The sequence below is a fragment of the Triturus cristatus genome, chromosome 6 (genome assembly GCF_964204655.1).
Source record: "Triturus cristatus chromosome 6, aTriCri1.1, whole genome shotgun sequence".
NCBI classification, from domain to species: domain Eukaryota; kingdom Metazoa; phylum Chordata; class Amphibia; order Caudata; family Salamandridae; genus Triturus; species Triturus cristatus.
The window spans coordinates 67,158,355-67,172,572 of record NC_140589.1 but is presented as its reverse complement, the minus strand read 5'-3'; the positions used below and the strand labels follow the sequence as shown (position 1 = coordinate 67,172,572).

General features: G+C 48.5%; 1 protein-coding gene across 1 annotated transcript in view; it reads left to right on the top strand.

The window, feature by feature from the left end:
- Positions 1 to 14,218, top strand: part of ZFAND3 (zinc finger AN1-type containing 3) — a 621,127-nt gene that overhangs the window by 155,514 nt on the left and 451,395 nt on the right. The gene's annotated exons all lie outside the window — the stretch shown is intronic.

The window sequence follows — 14,218 nt, the reverse complement described above, 5'->3', positions numbered from 1 at the left end:
GAGTTCTGCATTCTCTAGTGTGTGCAGTTCTATTATATGAGATACTGGAATTTTCCATGTATGATCCTACCTTGGGGCTTTTAACGGTTATAGATGTGGACTTTTCTGTTTTCTTGCCTTGAGAGGTTCTGCCCTTGTTGGGTTTATCCTTGAGGCAGCAGTCTTTTGGCAAAAACCTATTCTATTCAGTATAAATTTAGATTGGGATGTGGAGTCAACCCCTTCCTCAGGATTCATTGATTTCTTGTCTCAGTTCCATTCTTCTGATTAAGTGGTTTTTGGCCATCTCTTGTGAGTGTCCCGTCTGAGTTTTTTGATTGGATCAGTTGTATTCTTCAGTTGCTGGCGTCATTGCATGAGTGACTATTTTGTGTCCCTCCCTTACTCTCCAGTGCATGCTGCCCCTCTGTTCCCAACCTCTTCAGCTCTCTCGATTTATAAAATGTACTTCCCTCACTCTTCCCAAGGCCTGTTTGTCCTCAGCCGGCTCGCAAATGTTATCTTTTTGCTTAGGCTTTAGATGGTCGTTGCGCATGTTCATGCATGGTGCCATCTTGTAATGGTTTTTCTTAATTGTTAAGAAAATCCATTCCGAGGTGGCTGCTGGGTAAATGTGTGCAAACTGCAACCATCTAGGATGAAAGCCAATGGGTATTTTGCACATGGGATAGTGAGATCAATTGGCTTTGCCAATGCGTTAAGCGTATAATGTAAGCAAATGTTTGATCTTAAACTAGGCATTGTGCCCTCAAGCTGGATGCTACACTCAATCCTCTCAAATTCGGTGAACATCGTTTACAACTATCTTTACACATCGCATGCCATTACATTGTGGTTATTACAATGACCGCGTTGTTACATTGCATGCCATTACGACGACTTGCTGTAGGTGGTTGAAGGTGTTTTAATTTTAAATCCAACACCTTCCCTACTGTTGCACAGACTGGAGTTGGAATAGTAAATTATACTATTCCAACATCCAGCCCCCCCCCCCCCCCCCACAGCAAGTCATTGTAATGTCCGCATTGTAACGGCATGCGTTCCAAATGCATGCAGTGTAATGTGGCCTGTTGCTCAAATTCTGGTTTATTTACTAACTCTGGCCAACAATTTTATTAGATTAATGTTATCTGAAAAGTCCATGTACTTTCCAATTTTTGGTCTTTTGCTCTTGGCTGTTTCAACGTTTCTTACTACATTTCAGTAAAGAAAAAAAGTCTTAATTGAATTATGAACTGCATATTGTCTATTGAACCAACATTATTTTTTATAATGAAACATTTTATTGATTTTTACGATAAAGGTAATACAGTTCACCGTACAGAACATGGTGTGTCCACGTCAGAGGTAGCAGACAATAAAAAGAAACGGACATTAATATGTCATACATCAGGCAAGTTGTAGTAAACCCACCACCTCCCCCAAAATGTTTCCGTGCTTGCGGGGACAACCACAGGCTTTGTACATTGGCTGCTCCACCTTCGTTTACTAGTCCATCAAAGAGCCCCACTATTTAATAGTAGGTGCAGAAGAGGGCTTTTAATTGCGAGCTATGCCACGCTTAATCACCCCAGTGTCAATGCCCACCAGGATATGTTCCCCGCAGATCACACCCAACATCTTTCAGAGTGCCCAGTAGGGCAACATTGGGGGGAACAATTAACCATGGGCTTTTCCAGGATAGCAGATAACGTGGCGAAGATGGAGGACCAATAATTTGCACTAATCCAACACGACCACACCAGGTAGAAAAAGTCTCCGTACGCGCTTGTGCATCTACAGCAGGCAGAGGTGGGGAGCGCGCCAGTTCTCCATTGTCGTTGTAGGGTAACGTATGAAGCATTTAGGTATTTTAATTGAATCTGGAGTAGACTAGAGGGAATGAATAGCTCCTGTGGAGCCATCCGGCATCTCTTGAATCGCTGTCATCTAGCTCACCCACACAACCCTCGCAGTTTGCCCAAATGGCACCAAAGGCTTCTGGAGCATTAAGGAGAAGAGATCGGTATATCCTTGAAATGCCTCCATGGCCCAACAGGGCTAGCAGGACCTGGGCTTCGAGAGGGCTCTGGTAGGCACCTGATAAACGGCCAATGCGTGACTGAGTTGAAGATATTCATGGAACTGGATTTTGTGGAGGTGAAATTCTTTCTGGAGAGCCTGACGTTTTCAGGTGTGAGCCCTCCAAGATATCCACAGGGTGGGAAATACCGAGAAGGTCCCATCTGCTAAACCCATCCAGAATACACACCTGAGGCATGCAGCTATACTGTCACAAAGGAGTCCTCTATGTGAGCCAATGGTCCCATCCAACCCAACCGAGAGCCGCAGCACAAGAGTTGCCCTAGTAACCTCCGACAGAGGGTGAGAGATTGAATTGCCGTATAGGGAATGCAGATCGTGCTGCTGGCCCATGAGTGACATCTCCTTGAACTAACATTCTAAAGTAATGGATTCTGTGTATACAGTAGCAGTGTACTGAATTGACCAATTTCTTGATAATAAGATCATTTTTCTTGCTTGAGTTATTTCACATTGAGATTGGGTAACCCACTGTGAAATAGCCATAGATATTGCTCCTCCTTTAATATATTCATTTTTACCTAGTGCCCGTATTGTCCCACCAGCTATACGCTGCGAAGTTGGATATGATCACCCCTTTGTCTCTTCATCCAACTGCATCCCTAATTACAGTCTGCCTTTTGGTCCGTTCCAATGCACCCCTCACCTATAGTATTAGGCGTCATCTTGATTTTTATATGGCGCGACGCGATTCCAATAACCCACTTGTTCTCAAAAGACCCGGCAAGCGTCTGCTGTCCTATTTTAATAGCTAGAGTGCTAATATCAATTAATGTATTCCTAGAAACTCCTCTCGTCTTTCATCAGTATGGCCTGTATGACTACTCGGTACAAGAGGAGACCGCCCCTTATCCCTGTTTATTATTTCACGTTAAGCCTCCCATTTTCTAGTCTGAACCCCACTCTAAACAGTAAGCTTTAAGCAAAAACTGAATTTGTTCTTCTTTACTAAAAGCTGGTAGGATTCTAGTCAGTCTTAACTATTAGTGTGGCACACGAGTGCTTGAGTTCATGGTAGTAATAAAGATGCCATTAACAGCATCTGTTTTGTAGTTCAAAAGTAGCAGGATGGTGCCCCGGTGAACTCTAAAACCTAGGATGGTCCCCATAAGGTGGGGGGGGGCACACTGCGTCTGCACTGCGCACACTCGCTCCTGCTGGAGTTGTATTGCGAGCACTTCTAAAACATTTCGATCATTTGTACTGAAGTTCGGCTTGACCTTCGTTTCCGGGGGATTCTCTTCGGCTGCTCTGGATACTGGCCTCTTCGAATCGCAGCACCGATGGCCCTTGTAACACTTTGAGGCGTGCTTTTTCCATTATAGTACAATACAATCATCTTGGGTGGTATGAGCACCTCACCAAACGAAAATGGCTTTATATGACCTGTCCAATATCCCAGGATTGCAAATGCGAACACTTGATGGATAGCCAAACGAAACAGCAGGGTTCCGTTTTAGACCAGTCTGCATATATATGTAAGCTTAGCTGCGAAGGCCTGCTTGATGGCTTTGTTTCCAGCCTGTTGGCGACATTTATGCCAGCATTTTGTGCTGTTTGTGTTTTCTATGAATGCTGCACATTCTTTCGCCAGTGTTTCCTCTGAAGTTACTTAATACTAAAGAATCTTCCTCTGTGCCTTGGGCAGTGCAGGAGAATATTCCTGCCATATTCCTTTCCTGTGCTGTCCATTTGTGTAGGGCCTGATCCCTCCCAGCTTCTGCTGTTTGTCGATCTGTTTCGATCCCAAGTTTGTAGTGTGGGCCTGCCCCTGGTGGGTAACTGGGATGTGCACTCGTGATAGAGGGGTGGTCGTCTGTACCGTGCGAGGTACAATATCAACTGGCGCCACGTGTTTCCTTGCTCCCGTGCAGCCCCCCCTGCTCATCATTGCCCCTGTGCAGACCCCTGCTGTCGTCCTTACTGTTCCTTCTTAATGCCCATGCACACTAAGGGCTGACTCTGTGGGTGAAATCCTTTCTCTTTGTTGTTTCAGAAACCCCTGGAGGCTTTACATGTGTGTTCTTCTGACACAGTGAAGTCTGTCTTCAGTTATGGCTGCTTGGCAGAGGGCACACCCCCACCCTCATAAAGTCTAGTTTTACTACCCGAACAAATTTGGAGAAAGTCTGATTTCGTGTCCTGAAGTTCACAGTGAACCTAGCTGGGTGGGATACCCTGTATTGAAGATGAGGCTGTGATGGGCAGTGGAGGCCCCTTCATTCTACATCTGTGATCACCGAAGAGGAGACTGAAGCTAGAGCTGTGTGAGGCAGTGTTTTTGGGTGAAACGGTCCTGGCAGGGCACAAGTCCTAAAAAAAGAAGTGGGGGGACGCTGTCACCGGAAGTGACGTCACAACAGTAATCTCATGAAAAGAAGTGGGGGGGGGACGCTGTCACCGGAAGTGACGTCACAACAGGAATCTCATGAGTATTCATATGCCTTTAGATGACGGGGCATTTCACAGCACTGCTACCCCTGGTCTGTTCCTCGATGTCCTTTGCAATACCCCTCCCCCCCACTCCCCCGAGGGGGTGCCCCAGTTGCACAACGAAGTGCTCAAAAGTGCACAAGATACAGAAGGACACACATTCCAAGCGTTAACCGCCAACGCCTGCTCGCTCCGCCTCCCAATCACTCCAGCCTGCACACACCACCGGTGCCTCTTAAAGTCTCCAATTACAAATATTAGCATATCTTTGGTAATTTACGGGAAACTTCCCTCCCACCCGGGCTCTCTGCTCACACAATGCTGTCCAGCTTTTGGGCAGGGGGGACGGCGTCCACCCGGAAAAACCTGGTAAAATAAGTGGGGGGACGCCGTCCACCCGCGTGGTACCCCGACTCGAGCCCTGGGTCCTGGACACCAGGAAAATCCTGCAATGCTTAGAGCGCTCTTCAGCCTTGGATGCAAAGAGCCAGTGTTTGTCTCCATTTCTCGCCACCCTGACCTCGGCGTGAGGGAGGGGTGCTCGCTGAGCTGCTTGGAGTCTTGTCACCCTGGCCTCCGTGAAGGAGGGGTGCTCGCTGAGCTGCTTCGAGTCTTGTCACCCTGGCCTCGGCGTGAAGGAGGGGTGCTCGCTGAGCTGCTTGGAGTCTTGTCACCCTGGCCTCGGCGTGAAGGAGGGGTGCTCACTGAGCTGCTTGGAGTCTTATCACCCTGGCCTCGGCGTGAAGGAGGGGTGCTCGCTGAGCTGCTTGGAGTCTTGTCACCCTGGCCTCCGTGAAGGAGGGGTGCTCGCTGAGCTGCTTGGAGTCTTGTCACCCTGGCCTCGGCGTGAAGGAGGGGTGCTCACTGAGCTGCTTGGAGTCTTGTCACCCTGGCCTCCGTGAAGGAGGGGTGCTCGCTGAGCTGCTTGGAGTCTTGTCACCCTGGCCTCGGCGTGAAGGAGGGGTGCTCGCTGAGCTGCTTGGAGTCTTGTCACCCTGGCCTCGGCGTGAAGGAGGGGTGCTCGCTGAGCTGCTTGGAGTCTTGTCACCCTGGCCTCCGTGAAGGAGGGGTGCTCGCTGAGCTGCTTGGAGTCTTATCACCCTGGCCTCCGTGAAGGAGGGGTGCTCGCTGAGCTGCTTGGAGTCTTGTCACCCTGGCCTCGGCGTGAAGGAGGGGTGCTCACTGAGCTGCTTGGAGTCTTGTCACCCTGGCCTCCGTGTGAAGGAGGGGTGCTCGCTGAGCTGCTTGGAGTCTTGTCACCCTGGCCTCCGTGAAGGAGGGGTGCTCGCTGAGCTGCTTGGAGTCTTGTCACCCTGGCCTCCGTGTGAAGGAGGGGTGCTCGCTGAGCTGCTTGGAGTCTTGTCACCCTGGCCTCCGTGAAGGAGGGGTGCTCGCTTGAGCTGCTTGGAGTCTTGTCACCCTGGCCTCGGCGTGAAGGAGGGGTGCTCGCTGAGCTGCTTGGAGTCTTGTCACCCTGGCCTCGGCGTGAAGGAGGGGTGCTCGCTTGAGCTGCTTGGAGTCTTGTCACCCTGGCCTCGGCGTGAAGGAGGGGTGCTCGCTGAGCTGCTTGGAGTCTTGTCACCCTGGCCTCGGCGTGAAGGAGGGGTGCTCGCTGAGCTGCTTGGAGTCTTGTCACCCTGGCCTCGGCGTGAAGGAGGGGTGCTCGCTGAGCTGCTTGGAGTCTTGTCGCTTTCGACGGATGTGCAGGAAAGTACCAGCAGCTTACCGCGTTTGTGGGTAGAGCCAGGCACGAGGTCCCCCACGCACAATAAAGGCCCTCCGGAGCCGGTGTGGGTCACATAAGCGCTGGCGGTTTTCATAAGTTCTGATGGGGGGGAGGGTGGGGGGGGCTGCCAGACTCAGCTGCTGGGGCTCCCCTCACAGCAGCTTCTCACGGGCCTCCCGGAGGGATGTTCTGCTCCTCAGAGTCCGATCCGTTCATATGTTTGATTGGACCAACAACGAAATGCAATTCAACTGTTCATCCCGGTCACTGCACCCTTTGCCCCAATGTGTCTGTGCGTCTGTCTGGTGCCCGAGAGATTTGTGCTCCCAGTAGGCGTTCCTCGGATGTTGGACTCGAAATTTGCCGAGAGCTGTTTGAATTCTGTGAATCGGAGCCCCCTAAGCTGAACGCGCATCTCCGCAGCCCCACCAGCAGCGCCGGCTCCCCCTGGATCACGGCTCCGTGCTTGGGCCCGATCCAGCCGTGCGACGCGGGGGCTTCTCACGCGTCCATCCGTGGAGTCACAGCAGGACTGGGAACATGGCTCACGTTCATGGAATAACGAGAACTTCAGGCATTTCGATGTTTTGGATAAAAAAAGACTCCTTCTTTCCTTAATAAGCTCATTAAAACAGTACCGGGCACATGCCGTTTTTATTTTTTATCTCCGAATTCAGATGCAAACGATACACCCGCAGTGTTCCCGTTATCTTGTGGAGTCGGCGTGCATGTGTGGTGATACCGCGTGCGTCCATCGTGGAACTGTTGGCATGAATGTGCAGAGGGGTCTCCGTTGTGTCCTCTTTTGTAGCGAGGGGTGAGAGCGTCTGTGGTGAGTTCAGACAGTGAGGCATTAATGACCACGTGCCTTCTTGTATGTTTGCTTCGTCTAGCACAGAATGCAAACTTCCAGAAGGTTCGAAGTAGGAGTTTGTTTGCAGCTTCGGCTGTTCTTCGGGGCTGGCACGTGTTGGCACAAACGCCACAGGTTTCTTCTGGGCTGCTTGTCACTCTGTTTACAGGAGGCTTCCTGTGCTTTCCCGTGTGATCCTGTCCTTATGCTAGTAATGGTTCCCGGAATCTTATCTCCCAAGAGGTGCTTTTGAGTTCAGGGGCAGACTTCAGAGCTTCTTTCCTGTTTCTAGAGGTAGTTGCAGTCTAGGTGGTTGGAGAATCCGTTGGCCGTTCCACACTTGGATATGGGAACCATGGGAGGCCACTCTTCATAGATCTGCTGATGTTCAGAATTCTTTTGTTCCAACAAGCACCACACTGGCCTTCAGACGTGTTCATAATTTAAATTATTTTTCCATTCGTGCCTCAAACCATGCCGACGAAGCAATCGCTTAGAAAAGACTAGGAGCCCGGCCACCTCCAAGTGTCTGCATCAGTTGATCTTGGCTGATTCCAGTGGCCTCATCTAAGGCTCCAACATGATCACTTCAGTTAACCCTTGGAATTCATGTCATTTTGTTGGAATCTCAGTTCTCTGTTTTTAGGAAGACTCTTCCTTGGTGTACAAACTAAAGCTACTGCGCACCCCTTTGGTGTCACATTTGAACTGCACACAATACTCCTCTTTCATTAGGTGTACATTTCAGGCTCAGCAGCTACCAAGGCTGCAAATGACAGCGGCCCGGCATGTCGGGCTTGCAACCGGGAATGAGTGTTTGGGGGACGGTGGATTGATCTTTTCACTGGTTAGGTTTATTTTATTTACAGAGCGCAGAGTACACCAAATAGGTTTTTGCGCCAAATTGTACTGCTGTAGTAAAAAAATACTTGAATGAATTTTTGGCATCTTTCTAAACACAAGGAGGAAAAGTTTTTTCCGCAAAGTACATGCGAGTTGTTCCTCTCCTTGGCAGCAGCTGGTGATTGTTGGAACTGCCCATTACAAAGATGCTTGGAAGATTGGCGCCTTCTCTTGGCCAAGAAAGGAGGAGTGCTGGCATAAATGGATTTTGCGAACAATGGTAAGAGATTTAAAAATAATTCTGTCTTGTACTTGAAGGCAGTACAGTTTTTTCCTCCCCAGAATGATGGAATCTAACTTTTTCGAGTTGCATAGTAGCTGAGTTGATACATATATGAATCCATACAAATTCCGAGGTTGCGACTGCAGTGACTAGTTCTGGTGGTTGCCCCATGACTCTAGGCCAACTTAAATTTATGATGCTCATTTTACGTGAAGTCCGAAGAATTTCTGTCCTACGTGGGCTTCGCTTTTAGATAATTCAATGACATCATCTCATTACTTCAAGACTTGGTCGGCATGGTTATTAGATTGATTTGCATTACACGACCGTCCAAAACTGTGGGTCAACAACGTACATATAGAATCTCGTATGTAGAAGATGCAGAATGCATGGTAATGGGTGCATACATTTGTTAAATTAGAGGAAAATATTGCACTCTGAAGAACATCATATTTTATTTATTTTGAAGGTGACAAAAATGGGGTAGATGAGACACTATTCTTATATTTAAAAACAACTTAACACAGTTTAGAACCCTGTCTCTTATTCAAGCATCCCACAATTTGTTTTGTAAATGTTTTGGTATGTATGGTCGAATGTGGCCAAGGGATCTTGGAGAATCAAAACTCCTGGACCTATGGCACCCATCATCGTAGGTCATTAAGACCTCAGACTACCACTAATTCTATACAGTGTTCTTGTCTGAATCCGGCTTGATGGGTATCTAAACGCTTAAAGTTTTCCACAACATCGTGGATTTGGAAGAACACCATTGTTTGTAGTAGGTTTGATAAATAAGGAAGAAGAGACATGCCAGTAGCTACCAGGGTCTGCTGGGCACAGTAAATGCTTGTTTAGTAGGAGTTTAATAACCACGTATTCCAAGCTCCAGATACAATCCTAGGTTCTAGCGATTTTGGACAATTTGAATTGGATGTCTTCTACTGAAGCGGATATGAGCTCCTTCAAAAAAGGACAAATATCGAAGACTGAGCTGGAAGCACAGTTGTGTTTGACATTCAATAGCTCTATTTTTGAAATGATGGAAAATCCACATTTTTGCTGATCCATCAAAGAACTCTTTTAATGCAATGTTATTAGGTTTATTTGGTTCTTTTCCATTTCTTGTTTTTTTTTTATTTTAAATAAGTTTTCTTGGAATAGAAAGACAGTTACAAAAAGACTGAAGGGATGGTTAAGGTGTTACTACAATCTATTGATTGAAGCACTTTCACGAGTGATTAGCTTATTGTCTTCCTTAGATTTAATTATTTAATTTGGAAAACACATTTTAATATAGGATCATAGGAGAATAAGTATTGCGTCATTTATGTTTTCACTTACATAGCTCTAATTTAAAGTAGGCCAACTTGTTGAAGCATGGATTTTCTTTCTTTAGAGAAGATTTTACTTTTTTCCGAATAGGAGCCAATTAATTTGGTGCTTTTGTAATTCTGTTATGACACACAGATTAGGACATTTAGGATCTGTAGAAATAGATCCTCTGGTACTTTGTCGCTGTATTTCTTTGATTTTTATTTTTGTATAGTCTCAGACGGTTATCAGTGCCGCAATGAGTGAAAGTTGATTGTCCACATGATCTACCCAGCCTTTTACGAGTGTAGATCCCTGTGCAAAGGAAAAGCTCGCCTGAATCACTGCTATGAATAATCTGTTCTTCTAAGGTATTTTCCAAGTCTCCGATAGCTGCAGCAGTTGTATAGGACATTGACAGATTTCTCCCCTCACCCCTCCTTCCCCACCTCGCTTGTGGAATGCCCTATTGCTAAATATTATAAACATTTTACACAAATTCTTATTTGGGAACCATCTTGAAAGACTTCAATTTCCAAAGTAAATGTTTTGGCTATGGATCGAACACCGGTTCCTCTTTGTAGCGAGCACCATCAACACCTGTTTAATAATTCTATGAAACCTGCTCTCATAGATGTAGTAAACTCATATCTTTTCGTGTTGTGATGGACAAGAAATCTCTTCTCGAGCAGGTAAAATACAGAGCTTTGAGTCTACAGTACTCTGTGTATGACGCTGTAGATAGTAAAGTGCCCATCCCTTGCATGGGCGCTCATCCTTGCCAGTTCCCTTTTAGTGATGTGGATAGAGCCTCCCTTCTATGGATTCTGTGCCCACAGGCTTAGGCAGGTTTTAGGATTATTCATTGTTTTCCTCTGCCATTTTAGTCCTGCAGCCTATACTTCAGAAGCTGAGGTTTTCAGCTATGTAGCCCCAAGCCATTAATGTTATCTGATTTTATATGTTCTGGCTTTTTTGCTTGTGAACAATCTTCTGATGCATGCCTGCTTCCTGTGTGGCCATCGGCCTGAGCTGTCTGAGACAGTCTTCCACACAGTACTGACCCTTCCATGGCAGTCTTCTACACAGTACTGACCCTTCCAGGGCAGTCTTCTACACAGTACTGACCCTTCCAGGGCAGTCTTCTACACAGTACTGACCCTTCCAGGGCAGTCTTCTACACAGTACTGACCCTTCCAGGGCAGTCTTCTACACAGTACTGACCCTTCAAGGTCAGTCTTCCGCACAGTACTGACCCTTCAATGCCAGTCTTCCACACAGTACTGACCCTTCAATGCCAGTCTTCCACACAGTACTGACCCTTCAATGCCAGTCTTCCACACAGTACTGACCCTTCTATGCCAGTCTTCCACACAGTACTGACCCTTCTATGCCAGTCTTCCACACAGTACTGACCCTTCAGTGGCAGTCTTCCACGCAGTGCTGACCCTTCAGTGGCAGTCTTCGACACAGTGCTGACCCTTCAATGGCAGTCTTCCACGCAGTACTGACCCTTCCATGGCAGTCTTCTACACAGTACTGACCCTTCCAGGGCAGTCTTCTACACAGTGCTGACCCTTCAGTGGCAGTCTTCCACGCAGTGCTGACCCTTCAGTGGCAGTCTTCGACACAGTGCTGACCCTTCAATGGCAGTCTTCCACGCAGTACTGTCCACACAGTACTGACCCTTCAATGGCAGTCTCCCGCACAGTACTGGCCCTTCAATGGCAGTCTTCCATGCAGTACTGTCCACATAGTACTGACCCTTCAGTGGCAGTCTTCCACGCAGTACTGACCCTTCAGTGGCAGTCTTCCACACAGTACTGACCCTTCAGTGGCAGTCTTCCACGCAGTACTGACCCTTCAGTGGCAGTCTTCCACGCAGTGCTGACCCTTCAGTGGCAGTCTTCCACGCAGTGCTGACCCTTCAGTGGCAGTCTTCCACGCAGTGCTGACCCTTCAGTGGCAGTCTTCCACGCAGTGCTGACCCTTCAGTGGCAGTCTTCCACGCAGTGCTGACCCTTCAGTGGCAGTCTTCCACGCAGTGCTGACCCTTCAGTGGCAATCTTTTGCGCAGTGCTGACCCTTCAGTGGCAGTCTTCCGCGCAGTGCTGACCCTTCAGTGGCAGTCTTCCGCGCAGTGCTGACCCTTCAGTGGCAGTCTTCCACGCAGTGCTGACCCTTCAGTGGCAGTCTTCCACGCAGTGCTGACCCTTCAGTGGCAGTCTTCCACGCAGTGCTGACCCTTCAGTGGCAGTCTTTCCGCGCAGTGCTGACCCTTCAGTGGCAGTCTTTCCGCGCAGTGCTGACCCTTCAGTGGCAGTCTTTCCGCGCAGTGCTGACCCTTCAGTGGCAGTCTTTCCACGCAGTGCTGACCCTTCAGTGGCAGTCTTTCCACCTTCAGTGGCAGTCTTTCCGCGCAGTGCTGACCCTTCAGTGGCAGTCTTCCCGCGCAGTGCTGACCCTTCAGTGGCAGTCTTCCCGCGCAGTGCTGACCCTTCAGTGGCAGTCTTCCCGCGCAGTGCTGACCCTTCAGTGGCAGTCTTCCCGCGCAGTGCTGACCCTTCAGTGGCAGTCTTCCCGCGCAGTGCTGACCCTTCAGTGGCAGTCTTCCCGCGCAGTGCTGACCCTTCAGTGGCAGTCTTCCCGCGCAGTGCTGACCCTTCAGTGGCAGTCTTCCCGCGCAGTGCTGACCCTTCAGTGGCAGTCTTCCCGCGCAGTGCTGACCCTTCAGTGGCAGTCTTCCCGCGCAGTGCTGACCCTTCAGTGGCAGTCTTCCCGCGCAGTGCTGACCCTTCAGTGGCAGTCTTCCCGCGCAGTGCTGACCCTTCAGTGGCAGTCTTCCCGCGCAGTGCTGACCCTTCAGTGGCAGTCTTCCCGCGCAGTGCTGACCCTTCAGTGGCAGTCTTCCCGCGCAGTGCTGACCCTTCAGTGGCAGTCTTCCCGCGCAGTGCTGACCCTTCAGTGGCAGTCTTTCCGCGCAGTGCTGACCCTTCAGTGGCAGTCTTTCCACGCAGTGCTGACCCTTCAGTGGCAGTCTTTCCACGCAGTGCTGACCCTTCAGTGGCAGTCTTTCCACGCAGTGCTGACCCTTCAATGAGGTGATCTGGCAGGGCGCACACACTCACCTGTACTCTTCTACTTGATAACTCTTACTGTATTCCGATGTCAAAATACGGAAAGGGTGGTTGAGTTACATGGAAGTGAAAGTTGGATGCTGGCTAAGCTGCATGGGTCAGATTGCATCCAGCCCTGTTTTTTTTTTATCCAAGTCCAACTGTCAGTCAAATTAAAAAGATAACTACACGCTTTTAGAGGAAACCGGTGCTACCAAAGTGCATATTTTTTGGTGTTCCTCATTTCAATGGCCGTGAGAGACAGGGGTTCTGGGACTCAGGATGGCTTACAAACAACTTATTTGGCCAAACAGGTGCCCTGTCGGGGTCGCTCTCCTCCAGCATCTCGGAGGATAGGTTGTGTGGTTGGCATGTATACCATGTGGACCTTTGCATTGTCATTGGGTTTCTGTTTGTCAGATGTTGTTCTTGTCAGACCACAGACTGTCCAGCTGGAGCTGCCTTGTCCCACTTCCTGTACAACAAGGGGTCCTAATTGTTCTTGCATGGTGATATAAACCAGGCACAGTGCCTTCTACATCATTTTTACAGTGTTCTAACAATGCAAAGGAAGTCTATTTAACCCCATTCAGAAAGATGAAAGGCTGAGATTGTCCTACTGGGACTCCTATCTGTGACGAGCAGGTCCTACGCTGTTCTCAGCAGCAAAAAGCTCCTCTTAAGTGAACTGTCCCTTCACCTGGCACATGTTTTACATAATTGAGTTATGAAAACTGGACTGAAGTATGTTGGCAGCATCAAAACCAAAGTAAGACTGTGGCGGACAGTCGTTTGGATAGGTAGCCAGTGGCGCTGTGCATGCAAGGACCAGGTAATTGTGGCTGAACGGTGCCTCCTTTTCACAGGCATTGGCCCCTATTTCCTGTGTTTTAATAGTTCAACAGGCCTACATGCCAGTAGATGTTGAGTACTGCCTGAAGATAACTACTTTCTGGGTAGATGCAATCTGTTGTAAAGAAAGATACAGAGTCCATCTGTTCATGTAGGTTACTTCTTTATTGGTAGCTTGGTTCCAGTACAGAAGATCAGGATGGTAGGAGAAGTGAGATGGTAGAAAGATAGCCCCACCAGGAGCAAGCTCCTTACAGCTCAGCCTGAGTACACCAACTGACAATCTCCCCTAGAGAGGCACCCAGGCATTCCATGATGTCATGCAAGATTCCAACAGAGCAGTACAGTAGAGAAAAGCTAACAAGTAATCTACTGCACATCCTCTTTCCTTGGGGAACAACAGAAGTAAAAGTAAAGACACATAAGATACCCCAATAAATGTTAGCAGGAAAGTGCAACAATGAGATACACATATCCACAGGTGTATTGCATGAGGTATCATGAATTTCACTGGCATGAACAGAAATGTTAAGATGTTAAACATTAAAATCGCAAACCACATTACTACACGCCCCATCCCCCTCCCTTAGGGAAGACACAGCAGCTTAGATAAAAAAAACACTGCAACAAAGAAGGGCGGTCACCCACACAACCTCCCCATACTCAGGTACACCACAGGGTAGACACCCTGTTAAACAAAAGTGGGTGTAAAACAC